This window comes from Chiloscyllium plagiosum, chromosome 8 (genome assembly GCF_004010195.1).
Source record: "Chiloscyllium plagiosum isolate BGI_BamShark_2017 chromosome 8, ASM401019v2, whole genome shotgun sequence".
Lineage (NCBI taxonomy): Eukaryota > Metazoa > Chordata > Chondrichthyes > Orectolobiformes > Hemiscylliidae > Chiloscyllium > Chiloscyllium plagiosum.
Window position 1 is genome coordinate 12,217,209 of NC_057717.1, and position 15,059 is coordinate 12,232,267.

Below are 15,059 nucleotides of genomic sequence, written 5' to 3' on the forward strand. Positions count from 1 at the left end.
CAATGATACACTTTGATTTTACAGCAAAAACGCAGTATTTTTTATATCTTCTGTGTTGCAAGGATCGTACACAACTTTGTCAGTGTCCCTCCACTCCCCTTCTGCGGAACCGATCTTATAAAACAACTGAGCAATGATGGACACTCTCATGGACTGCCATAGGGTCTTATTTGTTTCGGATGCTTAACGATTTTTGTTATATCTCGGCCTTGGGATCTTTCTATAATGCAATCCGAAGTTAGTGGCTGTGCTCTGTTTCGTCATGACCCTCATTTTTACATGAATTATATTCTCAATTTGGCAGGCTATCTCTTATCAAATTTCATTGTCACATTTTGCATTAAAAAGTTGATTCAGTTACAAAACTCATAATATTATTTCTATTTCTACTGCAAACCTTGTTTTTGTTAGCTAATTAGACAAGACATGCGAGGTATCTCTTTAAGGTTTTAAAATTACGTTGAAATCTGTGTCCATGATTATTACGAAATCTTCAATTAGAACTTACAACTATTGTAAATAGTTTCAAAGACACAGCTCGCTTCTTAAAGATAACTTGAGTTGCTGTTTTTGTGGCTGAACACATCCTTAATGAGATCAGAATAAGTTAACTTTTATGGTGATTCTTCAAAGTTTTTGTGCTACAATTTAATTATTTCATCTGTGTTTTGTAACAAATCATCATTTTTTTAAAAAAAGAACCTTCTTTATCACAATGTTGACATGTTTCAGAATCTTGCGAATCAGATTATCCTTTCTTTTGCTTGGAATTATTCTCTTCTCAAAGACCCTTTTTTCACTTATGCTGAAGCAATCTATTTTAATTCTGGTTATTTTGTGGCTCTTCAAAAACAGACAGTTGACGTAGACTTTTGAATTTCGGCCACTCCATATCTCTAAAATAAAACATCTCTCACACACTCTACGATCTGCCGGAACTGTGTATAAACAAAGAGTTTCACTCTACTTAGATACATGCGAGAATAAATCCTATCAAATCAAATTAAACCAAATCATATGATAGAGAGGAAGGAATTCTCGCAAGGTCAAATCGCCCAGATTGAAGCTCTGCAGCCTGCCGCATCCAAAAATTGTGATAGACAACTAAACAACTAACTGGTGGAGTAAGCAAGCATCCCCATCCTATAAATGGATCAGGTCTGCACATCAGAATAAAAAAACAACAAGGAAATAGTATCTGTACCATCCTTGCCAGGGGTGTTGAGTCGATGATTCGACTCACCCTCATCATGATGCCCACAGAATCACAGATCAGTCTTCAACCAATTCGATTCGCTGCACGTCACATGAATAAACAGCTGAACACAGTACATACGACATAGGCAATGGACCCTGACACCAATCCTGCAATAGGACTGAAGACTTGTGCTACACAACAAGCCGTGTCCCTGGGGAAGCTGTTTCCTTCCAGCTCCAACTCTGACATCTCCCTGGCAATGTGGAAAATTATTCAGCTGTGTCCAGTCCGTAAGAGGGGAATAATTACAATCTGACCAATTACCACTCCCTCAGTCTCATCACGACTGGGAGTTCTTTTTGACAGAGCTCTCAAGCAGCACAGAAATAACCTACCCAGTGTGGTTTCTGATAGGTCCCCACGTGGAGATGGTTCTGTTGTGGAAATGTCACTGGATTACTAATCCAGAGCGGGCCAATGCTGTGGCAGCGGGTGCAAGTTAAAAACAATTAATAAAATATCAAGATGTAAAATCTGGTGTCAGTAACAGTGACCTTGAAGCCAATGTCGATTATACGCACCAATCTGCTTTCCTCATGTACTGTCAGGAAGCAAATCTCATGTGTTTTCCTGGTCTGGCCTAAACGTGATTACAGGCACACAGACATGTGATAGACTCTTCAATAGTCTCGGAAATGGTCAAGCAAGATATTCTATTGTATCAAAACTCTCCGAAGTCTTAAAGGATAAACCCTGATGGAACAGCCAGCTCCAGTCTCAATATCGGAAAAGGGAATGGGAAACACACTCCTGTCGACCCTGCAGAGACATACTTCCTAACATCTGAGAGTTTGTGACAGCATTTAAGAGCTTTCCCACAGACTGCACAGAAACACTTAGAATGAAGTAGGCCATACAGCACATTGAGACTCTCCCATTATAGTTCATGGCTGAACATCTCCTCAAAACACTTTTCCCACACAGTGTACGCATCCCTTAATGAGATTAACCTGGTAAAAGTATAAAATATGAACTGCAGTATTCCCTTTGGTGTGTCGAGTTTGCTACATAATTCAATATAATGATCACTGGCCCTTTATTTCCACACCGTATTCCTGCTCTCTCCCCCATCCCTGCAGTGTCTAGACGTCCTTATTAGTTTTTAGTGCCTCATCTTCCACAGCGTTACGTGGGAGATAATTCCCCAGGTTCACCAGTCTCTGAGTGCAGACATTTATTCTCATTTCAATGCAGTGTGACCTGCCTGTATCTAATACTGTGGCCCCTTGTTTTAGACACCACAGCCTGGGGAATTATCACCCCTGCTCCCAATCTGTCTCGCTCTGTCAGAGTGTTATATATCTCACTGAGATCTCCACTCATTTTCCTAAAGCCCATGGAATGCAGGCTCAGTTGACCAAACTCTGCTCCCACAACAAGCCTGTCATCCCAGAGATCAGTCTGGTCATTCTTTGCTGCAACCCCCAATGTCAGGTTTGTCCTTTATTATGTAAGGAGACCAAAACTGCACACCACAACAAGCCTGTCATCCCAGAGATCAGTCTGGTCATTCTTTGCTGCAACCCCCCAATGTCAGGTTTGTCCTTTATTATGTAAGGAGACCAAAACTGCACACAACACTGCACAATGTTCGAGATGGGATCTCACCAAGGCCCTGTACAGCTGCAGTAAGACATCATTACTCCTGGAATCAAATCCTCCTGAAATGAAGGTCAACACACCATTTATCTTCCTAACTGCTTTCTGTTCCTGCAGTATTGCTTTCAGTGACTGGTGTACAGGGAGATCCCAGATCCTTTTCAATGCTACAGCTCCCCACTTGGTGGGTCGGTGTAAACTGGTCTATGTGCCAATGTATTCCCAGCTTTGGCTTCTGTCTTCAGAACTCACTGCCCTGCATGGAACTCGGAGGTCTGTCCAAACAAAAACAAAAAGAACACGTTTAGTTCCCTTTATAAATCGACATTTCTCAGCCACTCCCTTTTCAAATGTTCCACTGGCATTCTATTGTTCCCAACAAATTAGACAACATCACAAATGCTACAGCTCCCCACTTGGTGGGTCGGTGTAAACTGGTCTATGTGCCAATGTATTCCCAGCTTTGGCTTCTGTCTTCAGAACTCACTGCCCTGCATGGAACTCGGAGGTCTGTCCAAACAAAAACAAAAAAAACACGTTTAGTTCCCTTTATAAATCGACATTTCTCAGCTACTCCCTTTTCAAATGTTCCACTGGCATTCTATTGTTCCCAACAAAGTAGACAACATCACATCTTTCCACACTGCTCTTCATCTGCCACATATTTACTCATTCGCTCCATTTGTCTCAATCACCTTGAAGTTTTTTCCACATCCTCCTTATCTTTCAAAATCCTAGTGCCATCAGCAGACTTGGAAACTTTGCATTTGATTCCCTCAACGAGATGTATTGTGGATATCTGGGACCCAAGCACCAATGACAGCGATGCTGCAGGAGCCTTCGAAACTGAAAACAATCCATTAATTCCTACTCACTGTTTCCTGCCAGATCTTCCTTTGTGACACCGTGTCCATATATTATCCCCTATCCCATGTGCTTTTTCTTTGCACACTAGGCTTGGGACTCTATTACTAATCTTGCTGAAAATCCAAGTTCAGTGGCTCTATTGTTTTTTCTGTAATTAATCTGCCAGTCAGTTTCTCAAATATGTTTCCCATTTCATCGATGTGCGTTGATTTTTTTAAACCCATAATTTTCCAAAGTAATTTCTCCAAATTAGTTTATTTACATTGCTTTTCTGTAATTAATCTGCCAGTCAGTTTCTCAAATATGTTTCCCATTTCATCGATGTGCGTTGATTTTTTTTAAACCCATAATTTTCCAAAGTAATTTCTCCAAATTAGTTTATTTACTAATTTCATACTATGTACTGTTCTCCTCAGTCTCAGGTTTTCTGCTATTGCTGGGAAAGCTTTGTTTATGTCTTTTTTATGAAGACAGAAGTGAAGTAGTTGATTCATGCTGTTCTGTTCTCCATTCTCCATTCCCTGGTTTCAGACTGTAAGGGAGCTGTAAGGGACTAAAAAGAACAACTGTTGCCTATTCACCCTGTCCATGCCTCTTGTAATCTTAAACCTGAATTATTACCCACTCAACTTTCTCTGCTCCAAGGGAAACAACTCGACCTTATCCATCCCCTCTCCACAGCTCATATGTTCCATCCCAGGGAACATCTCAGTGAATCTCCTCTGCATCTAATCTAGTACAATCACATCCTTCCTGTAACATGGCTGCCAGAACTGCACACAGTATTTATTTTGGCCTTACCAAAGTGCCATATACATTTTACAATGTTTTGGGTCAACGAACAAAGTCTATTCCTATGATCGTGCCTACCTCATCAATGATCACAACCAGTCATATTCAGGGATGTGTGGAGAAGCTTCTCTGAGTTTGTTAGTGTGCTGCCATTCAGTGAGTACTCCCCTGTCTGGTTCCTTCTTCCAAAGTGTATTACCTCATATTTATCAAGGTTACATTCCATCTGCCATTGACCTGCCCATCTGACCAATCCATCTGTATCTTCCTGTAACATAAGGCCTTCCAGCTCACTGCCAACTACCTGGCCAATCTTAGTATCATGCACAAACGTGCTTATCACACTCCCCCGAACCAATTCACATTCACATCATTTATGAATACCACAAATAATAAAGGACACAGCACTGATCTCTGCGATACACCAGGGGACATTGGTCTCCAGTTACGCAAATAGCTTTCTGCCACGAAGTTGAGTTTGGATGCAACTTGGCAAGTCACTAATAGGTCCTACCTGTTCCCTGGCTGTTCTAATTCACTTGACATACGTGTAGAATATTTAGGGATTCTCCCTAATCTTGGCCTGCCAGCAGCTTCCATGACCCTGTGTTAGTCAGTCTCCTATGACTGAAGAATTTCCTCGTTATTATGGTCTTAAATGGCCTATCCCTTATTCTGCTCTTATTTGCCTCAAATGTAGAGTAGACAGCCAGAGAAACGTCCTGTTTATTTCCACCATGCCACATGTTTCATAGATTTTCTAAATTTCACTGCGATCACCTGTCGTTCATTGAAACTGGAGAGGTCACAAAACAAGTCTCCCATCGGAAAATCTTGTTATCTGAGGGATTAATCTTGAGAATGTCCATTGCACGTCCTCTGTGATCAGTATGCTCTTTCTTAGATTAGGTCACCAATACTGTACACAATATTCGAGGTACTCTCTCACCAACACTCTATGCAACTGCTTCATGATGTCTTTACACCTATATTCCGATTCCCTGAAACGAAGACCAACCTAGCTTTAACTCTCCAATTACATGTATTCTTCCAATTACTATTTACGTTAATTGCATTTACGAACTCACTGTGTGAGTTCTTATAGAAAGTCTTCTGAATATCCAAATACACCACTTCCACCGGTGGCCCATTATCTATGCTGCTAGAAACAACTTTAAACTATTCCGAAGTTTATCAGGTATGATTTCTCCGTCAGACATGTATAGTGATTATCTGCAATGATGCATTTCTAAATACCCAATATCACATCTTATATAATAGATTCCAACTGTTTCCCTACAGATGTCAAATTAATTGGTCTGCAGCCCTCCACTTTATCTCTTCTAGCCTGTGTATATAGTTGGATAATGTTTACTACCTTCCAGTTATCTTCTATGGTTTATGGCCTTTGCAGAATCTACAGGAAAATAAAACAGTTACCGACAGTTCAATTAATATGCTGTTTTATTTCTGGTATTCTGATATGCAAAATAGCTGGTTAGTTTCTCTGTCATTTCTTTGATCCAGACAATAAATTCTCCTTTACTTTACAAATTTCCAACGTTGCTCTTGCTTTTGTTTTCTTTGGTGTATGGATCGTAGATTTCAGCAGTCTGTGTGTTTCCTTTTTTTTGTTTTCATGTTCTTTTTGTTTCCTTAACACTTTATTCTCCTTATTTTCGGAAAAGTATATCTCTCAGAATGTTCAGGTTTCCACAATATCTGGAATTCTTCTGAAGCTGATTCCTTTGATTTAATGCAATATTTAATTTATTACTTTAAACGTCATCGAGTCACCTTCCCTTTCTTTGCTGTCTGTAACTTAGTGATTGGAAGTATTTTTCAGACTTTGCAGTGTTTCTATCAATAACAACCATTGTTTGTCTCACACTACATGTCATATTGTATTTTTCCAATTCACTTGACCCTCTAGCCTCCGGGCTTCCATGATATTTGAGTGTAATGTTCCAAAATTAGGGGAAGGGCAGAGCGTCTGCAATGAGATACAGACAGGGGGGAGGGCAGAGCCTCTGCAATGGGATACTGACAGGGGAGGGCAGAGCATGTGCAATGGGATACATACAGTGGGAGGGCAGAGCGTCTGCAATGGTATACAGACAGGGAGAGGACAGAGCATCTGCAATGGAATTCACACAGGGGGAGGGCATAGCATCGATAATGAGATTCAGATAGGGGGATGGCAGAGCGTCTGCAATGGGATACAGATCGGGGGGGCAGAGCGTCTGTAATGGGATACAGACAGAGTGAAGGAAGAGTGTCTGCAATGGGAAACAGACAGGGGGAGGGCAGAGCACCTGCAATGGGGTACAGACAGTGTAAGGGCAGGGCGTCAGCATTGGGATACAGATAGGGGAGGCAGAACGTCTGCAATGGGATACAGATGGAGGAAAGCAGAGCGTTTGCAATGGCATAAAGTCAGAGGATGGCTGTAAAAAACCGTCAGCAAAAAGAACACAGTACAATGTAGGTGATAGGAACTTTTTGTTTGTGGAAAAGACAAAACAGCAGAAAACTATTTAAATGCACGAGAATGCAGAACTCAATGGCGCAGAGGGGTTTGTGTGTCTTAGTACACGAGTCACATCAAATTACTCCGAAGATGCAGCAAGTGATTTGGAAGGTAAATGGAATGATTCTGTTTCGTGCAAGGGGTGTTGTGTTTGATCTTAGCGATGTTTTTCTGCATCAGTACAGGGCACTGCTGAGATCACATCTGATGTATTATGTGTAGTTATAATTGCCTAAACTGAAAAAAATGCTTTCGAAACGTTTCAAAGGTGCTTCTCTTTACTCGCTCTGGAATGAAGGCATTACGTTACGAAGACTTAACAGTTCGGCCTGAGAATGAGGGATGTCTTATTGGCCATATAAGATCTCGAGAAGAGTGTAGTTGGTGAATACTGGATGGATATTCCTTCTTGTGTAGGAGAATAAAACCGGGGAAATAATTTAAGAATAATACAGGTTCAAAGGAAAGGCCATTAGACCAAAACATTGAACTCTGATTTCTCTTCATACATGCTGTCAGACAGGCTGAGCGTTTCCAGCAATTTCAGTATTTGTTTAAGAATAAAACATATTCATCACAGATATTGTGAAGACACGAAACGCTTATTTTTACATTATGCAAGCACATATTAACACATCTTCAAAACAAGTAAGGCCACTTATTTTTGATATATTGATTGTGTGTACAATAACAGCAATAATGCACCAACATTGTGTCAAGAATATGATGGGTTCATATAGTTCTGACAAGGTTCAAGGAGAGCTCAACATGGTCCAGTTTGGGGTCTGATAATGTTACTGATTCAACTTAGAGATGGAAAAATGTAGCCTATCTGTGAAGGAACAGTCTATTGCTCCCTTTCTTGTTTCCCTGTTGCGCATTATAACAACGTGTGGGAGTAAAAAAAAAGGCCCAGTCATCTTTCACACTCGTGGAGAATTCCATGGAATTTGTCCACTGCCTGAAGCAAAGCAATTCAGCCTTTTTTAAAAGATTACTTACAGTGTGGAAACAACACTTTGGCCCAACAAGTCCACACCGACCCGCCAAAGCGCAACCCACCCAGACCCACTTCCCTATATTTACCCCTTCACCTAACACTACGGGCAACTCAGCATGGCCAAGTCACCTAACCTGCACATTTTTGGCTTGTGAGAGGAAACCGAAGCAAACCCACGCAGACACGGGGAGAATGTGAAAACTCCACACAGAGAGTCATCTGAGGCAAGAGTTGAACCTGGGTCTCTGGCAGTAAGGCAGCAGTGCTAACAATTGTGCCACCGTGCCGCCCACAAATCTAACTGTTTCAGGAGGAAATCCCATTATCAGAAGGTTGTGCGAGCACAATAACTTCAGAAGTAATTATTCAGACTTGATAGTGAGGCGAACAGACAGGAGATTCTGTGGATGCAAATGGAAATCCAGAATAGTGTGTATCCTCCCCCATGCCAGAGTCCAGGATGTCTCATAGCAGATGCAGGACGTTTTCAAGGGGGTGGGGGAGCAGCCAGAAGTTATTGTATATGTTGGTACAAATGACGTAAGTAGAAATAGGGATGAGACCCTGCAAAGGGAATGTAGACAGCTAGGAAAAAGGTAAAACCCAGGACCATGACAGTTGTAATCTTCGGTTTACTTCCAGTGCTACGTGTTAGTGAGGCTAAGCACAGGACGGCTTGGCAGATGAATGTGTGGCTAAAGAATTGGTGCAAGGGGCAGAGATTTAGGTTTTTGGATCACGAGGATGTTTTGTGGGGCATGGGTGACCTGTTCAGGAAGGACGGGTTGTACCTGAACTGAAAGGGGACCAATTGCCTGGCATGGAGGTTTGCTCGTGATGCAAGGGAGGATTTCAACGAGATTGGCTACAGTGGCGAATCCTCAACAGCAGGGAGGCAAGTGCAAGGATGGAAAGATGGAAAGAGATACAGTAAAGTGATCGGACAGTTCTGGCTGGAACATGGCAGGGAGCAAGGAATGCCTGTTGGATTAAATTGCATCTGCTTCAATGCAAGATGGCTGACAGGTAAGGCCGATGAACTCAGGGTGTGGATAGGTAGGTGGGACTTGGATATTTAAGCCATTACAGAAACATGACTAATGGAGGGACAGGGCTGGCAGCTTAATGTACTAGGGTACAGGTGCTTTATGCGGGACAGAGGTGGTGGAAGGAGGAGAGGGGGTGTTGCATCTTTGATTAAGGCGAGTGTCACAGAAGTAATCAGAGATAAAATAACTGATGGATCATCCAGTGAGGATTTGTAGAGGGAGCTAAGAAACAAGAAGGGAATTGTGATATTATTTGGATTGTACTATAGGCCCCCAAATAGTAAACGGGGAATTAGAGGAACAAAAATATGTCGAGAGATTGGGGAGACTTGCAGGGCCAATAGGATTGCCATAGTAGGAGATTTTAATTTTCCTAACATAGACTGGGAACGACATAAAATTAAGGACTGAGATGGGGTGCAACTACTAAGTGTGTTCAGGAAAGTTTCCTCAAGCAGTATGTAGAGGGTGCAACTCGGGAAGGGGTAAAACATGACCTACTCTAAGAAATAAGGCAGGACAGGTGACTGAGGTTACATTGAGGGAGCACTCTGGGACCAGTGACCATAGTTCAATTAATTTTAAAAATAGTTATGGAGAGGGACAAAACTGGTCCACATGTTCAAGTTCTAAATTGGGGTAAGGCAAATTTTTCACGGAATTAGACAGCAGCTTGTAGGGGTTGGTTGGAGGAGTTTGCGTGGAGGTGAAGGGATCTCCGGCAGGTGGGAGACCTTTAAAAGTGAAGTGTCTCCAGTTCAAGGTCTTTATGTTCCTGTGAGGGTAAAAGGCAAGGTTGGCAGGAATAGGGAACCCTGGATGTCAGGGGATTGAGGCTTTGACCAGCAGAAAGGAGGCTTGGCTCAGGTCCAGGCAGCTGGGATCAAGTGAATCCCTGCAGGTATATAGGGAATACAGAAGTTTACTGAAGAAGGAAATCAGGAGGGCGAAAAGGGGGCACAAGATAGCCTTGGCTGAGAAGATTAGGGTGAATCCAAAGAGGTTCTTTAAGTATATTAAAACATTAACTAAATGAGCATATTACCCCTCAAGGTCCAAAGTGGACATGCATGTCTAGAACCGTAGGAGAGGTATGAGATTATCAATGAATATTTCTCCTCTGTCTTACCGTGGAGAAATACATGAAGACTTGGGAGGTTAACAAAGGTTGTGATGTTAAATGGTTGAGTCAGTATCACAGGAGAGGACGTGTTGGATGCATTGGAATGTATGAAGGTGGATAAATCTCCTGGTCCTAAACAGATGCTTTCAAGAATACTGCAAGAGGCTACAGAAGAAACTACGAGGACCTGGGTGATATTTTTGCATCATCGTTAGCTACAGGTTAGGGTGCAGATTATTGGAGAGTAGCAAATGTTGTGCCATTATTCAGGAAGGGAAGCAAAGAAAAATCTGTGAACTATAGACCCTGAAGCCTTACATCTGTGGTAGGTAGGTTACTTGAGAAGATTCTGAGGGATAAGATATACATGCATTTGGAAAGACAGGGTTTGATTAGAAAAAAAAAATCAGATTCCCTACAGTATGTAAACAGGCCATTTAACCCAACAAGGCCACACTGACCCCGCGAACAGTAACCCACCCAGTCCCATGTCCCTACTCTTTATTTTACCCTGACTAATGCACCTAATACTATGGGTAACTTAGCATGGCCAATTCATCTGACCTGTACATCTTTGGATTATGGGAGGAAAATGGAGCATCCAGAGGAAACCCACACAGACACAGGGAGAATGTGCAAACTCCACACAGAGTCACCCGAGGTTTGAATCAACCCCAGATCCGTGGCACTGTGAGGCAGCAGTGCTCACCACTGAGCGACCATGCCACCCTTGCTTTTTTTTCTACACAGTTCAATGACACAGGTCCAAGATCTATTCTGCCCTTCCCCCATGATGCACGTTCCAATACCACATACCACTTATAATTTATTCTCCACTGAAAATGTCATATTATTATTTATTATTGTTTGTTATTATTAATTTTAATGATTATTATTAATGGCTGTTTTTAGACTGGAAAGATTGCATGGCTTTGTGAGTGGGAGATTATTCCTCACAAATTTGTTTGAGTTCTTTGGTGAAGTGAACAGGAATGTTGCTGTGGGATGTGCGATAGATGTAGATTTCAGTAAGGCGTTTGACAAGTTTCCCATTGATAGGCTGGTCTGGAAGGCTAGAATGGCATTGAATCCAGAGGGAGCTGGCAAATTGGATACACAATTGGCTTGATGGTAGTACGTACAGGGTAATAGTGGAAGGATGCTCTCGGACTGGAGACCTGTGACACATGAAGTGCCTCAGGCGTTGGTGCTGGGCCCACTGTTGTTTGTTATCGATATCAATGATACTCTTGAGAATGCACAAGGCATGATTAGTAAATTTGAATAAAATTTAATAGATGGTATCGTGGACAGTGAGGAAGTACATCAGAAATTGCAGCAGGACTTTGATCAAATGGAGAAGTGGGCGGAGGAATATTTTTGCAAAGTTCGATCAAGGTCGTGAATGGTAGGGCCTTAAGGAGCGTAGTTGAGCAGAAGGACCATGGAGTTCAGTTCCAACGTTCTCTGAAAGTGGAGTCACAGGTAGACACGGCAGTGAAGAACGCTTTTGGCACACTGGCATTCATCGGTTCAGGACATGGAGGAGAGACTTTGGGAAGTTATGCTGCAGTTACACAGGATGTTGGTGAGGCTGCACTTGTAGTGCTGTGTTCAGTTTTGGTCACATTGCGATCAGAAGGACGTTTTTTAATTTGGAATGTGTGCAGACGGAATTTACAAAGATGTTGCCATGACACAACAGTATGAAGTATAGGGAGAGGTTGGATAAGCGAGGACTTTTTTCTTAAGAGTGCAGGAGACTGAAGAGGATCTTATAGAAGTGTACAAGATTATGAGAGGCATGAATAGGGTGAATGGACTCAGCCCTTTTCCCAGAGTTGGGGAATCGAGGGCAGAGGGCATCACTTTAAGGTGGGAGGGGAAAGAATAAAAGGGAAACTGATGGAAAGTATTTTACACAGAGAGTGGTGCACAAAGGGAATGAGCTGCCAGCGGAAGTGGTTGAAGCATTTATATTAACAATATTTAAACGGCATTTGTACAAGTACATGGACAGGAAAGGACGAGAAGTGTCAAGTGCTGGGGAATGGGGTTAGTGTGGATGGATATTTGGTCAGCATGGACCAGTTTTGGCCAAAGGACCTCTCTCCATGCTGTAGGACTTGATCACTCTATACATAGAACAGCATTTGTGCAAACTCTCATTTTGCCTTTGGTCATGAGTTTGAATAATATTTGGACAAAGTTCTTTCAAGATAATTTTGCACAGCACTTTTCAAAGGGAAATATCAATCTACATATTTGCAATAAATACTCGTCATTCTTTCCATCATTATTTGAGTAACTTTGCTTTGGTCATAAACGCGTTGTTTTAGCAGATTAAAGAAATCTGTCTTACTTGTTCCTAACACTGACCCTGACACACTCTGAGAACTGTATCATTGGCCATATCACCAACCTAGTTTTATTTATATATACATATATATATATATTGTGGCTAGTTGGACGAGTGGGACTCGAAAAGGGGACAGTGATCCAAAACCACAGGAAATTATAGACTCAGTCAGTCTAACGTCAGTGTCGAGGAGGTTGTTGGAGGGGATTCTGAGGGATAGGATTCACATGCATTTAGAAAGACAAGGACTGATTAGTGATAGTCAACATGGCTTTGTGCGATGGAAATCATGTCTCATTAATGTGATTGATAATTTGAAAAGGTGCCAAAGAAGATTGAGGAAGGCACTGTGATATACATTGTTCACACAGACTTCAGCAAGGCATTTAATAAGGTTCCTCATCGTAGACAGGTTACTCAGGTTAGGTCATATGGAATTCAGAGATGGAAATGTGTTGCTGGAGAAGCGCAGCAGGTCAGGCAGCATCTAGGGAACAGGAGAATCGACGTTTCGGGCATTAGCCCTTCTTCAGGGCCCGAAACGTCGATTCACCTGTTCCCGAGATGCTGCCTGACCTGCTGCGCTTCTCCAGCAACACATTTCCATCTCTGATCTCCAGCATCGGCAGACCTCATTTTCTCTTCATATGGAATTCAGGAAAGGATAACCAATTGGATACAAAATTGGATTGAAGGTAACTGGGTCGTTTTCCAGACTGGAGTCCTTTGGCCAGGGGTGTGCTGAAAGAATCAGTGCTGAACTTACTGCTTTTCATCATGTATATAAACAACTTAGATGTGATTACCGGAGGCATAGTCAGTAAGTTTACAGATAACATCAAAAAAGTGGGGCAGTGGACAGTGAAGATTATTTCAGAGTACAAAAGCACCATTGACAAAGGGCCAAGGACTGGAACAAAAGCACCATTGACAAAGGGCCAAGGACTGGAAGATAGAATTTAATTTAGATATTTGTGAGGCTTTGCATTTTGGTAAGTTAAAGCAGGGTAGTGCCCTGGGGAATGTTGCTGAACAAAGAGACCTACGGGTGCAGTTTCATAGTTCCTTGAAAACGGAGTTGCAGGTAGACAGAGTGGTGAGGAAAGAGGTTGGCATGCTTGCCTTAATCAGTGAGAACATTGAGTATAGGAGTTGAGGTAGCGTTTTGCGCTTGTACAGGACGTTGGTGAGGCCACTTTAAGAATACTGCGTACAATTCAGTTGGCACTGCTAAAGGATCGTTGTCGCTAAGCTTGAGAGGGTGCAGAAAAGATTGACACGGACTTTCTGGAAACTGAGGGTTTGAGCTACAGGAGAGGATGAACAATTTGTGGCTTTTTTCCCGGACTGTTGGAGGCTGAATGGTCACATGACAGAGGTTTATAAAGTCCTGTGGGGCATGGACAGTCTGAATGGCCAACATCTTTTTCCCAGTGTAGGGGAGTCCAGAACTAGATGGCATAGGTTGAAGATGACAGGGGAAAGATTTAGAAGGGACCTTAGGGAAACTTTTTCATGCAGAGGCTGGTGGGCGCACGTTTAATGCTGTCAGAGAAAGTGTTGAAAGCGGGTACAGTTAGATGTTTAAAATATATCTGGATAGATACATAAATAGGAATGGTTCAGAGGGATGTAGGCCAAATGCTGGCCAGTGGGACGAGGTCAGATCGGATGCTTGATCGGCATGTACAAAAGCATGTGTTTCCACGATGTATGACTCTCTTATTCATCCGAGGGATGAGGAAAAATTCTAAAAGGGCTTTTGAATGGGAATTCTCTTCCCCAGAAGTTTGTGGAGCCTCTCTGATTGCAAGTACTCACAGCTGAGTTAGTTAAAGATTTCACAAAGACAGAGTCACGGATATTGGGATACAGACAGGAAAGTGGTGCTGAGACTACAACCCGATCAGCCACAATCTTAGTGCCTGGTGGAGAAGGCTCAAAGTATCTTATGGCCCACACCTGATCCTTAGTACCCTGTTTCTGTGTTCCGTTCAGCACATCAAACCTGCTAGATAGGGGCAGTTGGAGGCCACTTACTGCTATCACCTGGTACATAGAAACATAGGAGACCATTCACTCCCTCATGACTGACACACACGGTTTGGGAGATTTGGAAAATGTAATTGAAAAACCAGGCTGGATATGAAAGAGATCTTTCATTTCTTTTTATAGAGAGACCCCTCTCTGCAACTTGTGCTCCATCTGATAGACCCAGATTCACAGAGAATACAGCCCCCATACCTCACCCAGTGATCGCCCACAAAATCCTCTGGGCTCCCTGTCTGGAACATTCCATAACAGACCTTCCAGGAAAATAACTCCCACTAACATTGTAATAACAGAATGTGAGAATATCAGAAACAGGAGCAGGTCGTTCACCTTCCAAGCCTGCCTTCCCTTTCACTATGATCATGGTTGATCTGCTCAAGGTCTCAAATAGTCCATAATGTCCAAGTCTTCATAGCCTTCACCTCTCTGA